At 41.9% G+C, this 2,547-nt stretch overlaps 1 pseudogene; it reads right to left on the bottom strand.

Moving 5' to 3' along the window:
- Positions 1 to 532: 532 nt before the first annotated feature.
- Positions 533 to 2,547, bottom strand: part of LOC123962234 — a 7,432-nt pseudogene continuing 5,417 nt past the window's right edge.

The following is a 2,547-nucleotide window of genomic DNA, read 5'->3' as shown; positions in this document are numbered from 1 at the left end:
ATTTGATTAGCTCCTTTACCACGTGATACTGAAGTCAATATCAAGTCAAGTTTATTCACACGCTTGGCATTGTGATGTGCCTGGTATATATAAATATTGTTATTGTATATGATCTGACTAGTTTGCCTTCTGCCTATTTTATTAAAGATCTGTTGAGTTTGTGAGCAAGTGCGTCTGAATGCTTTCTGATTAGAGCCAAATATGTGTATACATGCTGTGATTGTCAGATACCATTTTTTTGTGCTGTCTCAGTCCTGTCTGTGGCCTCCAAAGAAAGCTCATAAATGGGACCTTGTCTTGGATTATGTAATTAATATATATATATATATATATATAAACAATATGTTTTTCTAACTTGTCCTGAGAAATCCTTAGGTGCTCATAGGCCAACTTGGTAATAAAGTTGCTCTGCACATAAGGGAAAGGCTTATTAGCTGTCCATACCAACTTACAAATCTCATTTTAGCTACCTTTCATGGGAAGCACAGACATTGAAGTATTACAGAAAGCAATTTAAGAGCAATAACGTAATCTTTATTGTTTCACCATGAATTATCATATTATATGATTCAACACAGGGAAACACTCAGTGTGCTTTACTCAGCTGCTTCTTTTCCCTGTAAAAAACAGATAAATGGTTTGTGATTTTTTAAATAAGCTTTGGGTAATTTTGATCTTCTGACTGCCGACTTAAACCTTATGCTGTGTCAAGTGAATATAATAATCTAACATATCTGCTCTAACATAGTGATATGAATTGAAGAATGATGATTGCTGTTGTAATTATTTTTGACTAAACAGCTGTATATTTACCTTTCCAGAGTCACGGCTCTTTGCTCTCAGTTTGTTGACCTGGGACTCTGCAATGTCAGCGCGCTCCTCAGCCTCCTCCAGCTCATGCTGGATCTTCCTGCACTTGGACAGATGAACATTTGCCTGCTCCTCCTGGAATACAAGATATAGAAAATATTTAAATGGTCAAAAAGGCCTTCTAGGTCTGCTGTACATGAAACTATCATGACATAGTATCAATTCCTCATTGTAAACGTTTTGTCCTTACCGCTTCCTCAGCCTGCCTCTTGTAGGCCTTCACCTTGAGCTGCAACTTGTCAACCAGATCCTGCAGCCTGGTAACATTTTTCTTGTCCTCTTCAGTCTGTGATAGAAAGTAAATTTGCATGTTTAAATGTTAGATGTAATAATAATATGTTAGACTGATTTGTACATGTTAACTTTCAAAGTGACTGTACCTGATAGGTGAGCTCCTTTACTCTCCTCTCATATTTGCGGACACCCTTAACAGCATCCGCTCCACGTCTCTGCTCAGCCTCAACCTCTGTCTCCAGCTCACGCACCTTCAGAAGAACAGACAATTCATCAAACATTAAGGATCCAAACCTTTTCTTACATTTGTTCAACTGCAAATCTTAACACAGTTGTCTTACCCTAGACTCAAGTTTCTGGAGCTGCTTCTTGCCACCCTTCATGGCCAGGTTCTCAGCCTCATCCAGGCGGTGCTGCAGGTCCTTAACAGCGACCTCCAGGTTCTTCTTCATCCTCTCCAGGTGAGAGCTAGTATCCTGCTCCTTCTTCAGCTCCTCAGCCATCATAGCAGCCTGAAGGAGATGGCATGAAATGTTAATGAGAAATATTTTGACAAAAAACACATTACGTTACATTATGTACAATTAAGAACAAAGGAAAGTTAAACCTACATCAGTGATGGCCTTCTTGGCTTTCTCCTCTGCATTCCTTGCTTCCTGAACAGTGTCATCCACTTCACTCTGGATCTGGACCAGGTCAGACTCAAGCTTCTTCTTGGTGTTCAGAAGGCTTGTGTTCTAAAAAGTAAACAGATTTAGTCACTTAAGTCACCACATGACTGATTTTTCACATGTTATTTAGAAAAAGGAATGATTGTTTTGTTCACCTGAGAGTGCAGAAGTCCAACACGCTCACTGGCGTCCACCAGCTCCTGCTCAGCGATTTTGCGGCTTCTCTCTGTCTGTTCCAGAGCAGCTCTAAGTTCCTCAATTTCAGCCACCATGAGACCGTTCCTGCGGTCCACCATAGCAGCTTGTTCCTTGAGGTCATCCTGGGCTCTGACAGCATCATCAAGGTGCAGTTGAGCATCCTGGTGAAAAAACATCAGGAAAATATTCACATGAGTACAAAATAGGAGCATTGACCTTAGCCTGTGCAACAGCTCTGTGTCTTACAATACCTTCAGCTGTGCCTGCACATTCCTCAGCTGCTTCTGGGACTCAGAAGCCTGGCGATTGGCATGGCTCAACTGAATCTCCATCTCATTCAGGTCTCCCTCCATCTTCTTCTTGATTCTCAGGGCATCGTTCCTGCTCCTGACCTCAGAATCCAGAGTGCTCTGCATGGAGTCAATCACCCTCTGGCTGTTCCTCTTGATCTGCTCCATCTCCTCATCTTTCTCTGCCAGCTTCCTGTCCACCTCACCCTTAATCTGGTTGAGCTCCAGCTGGACACGCAGGATCTTAGACTCTTCATGTTCCAGAGTTCCCTAATGATATCAGA

The sequence above is a fragment of the Micropterus dolomieu genome, linkage group LG22, assembly GCF_021292245.1.
Source record: "Micropterus dolomieu isolate WLL.071019.BEF.003 ecotype Adirondacks linkage group LG22, ASM2129224v1, whole genome shotgun sequence".
NCBI lineage: Eukaryota > Metazoa > Chordata > Actinopteri > Centrarchiformes > Centrarchidae > Micropterus > Micropterus dolomieu.
The sequence above is the reverse complement of the archived record's forward strand: the minus strand, read 5'-3'. Positions and strand labels throughout refer to the sequence as shown.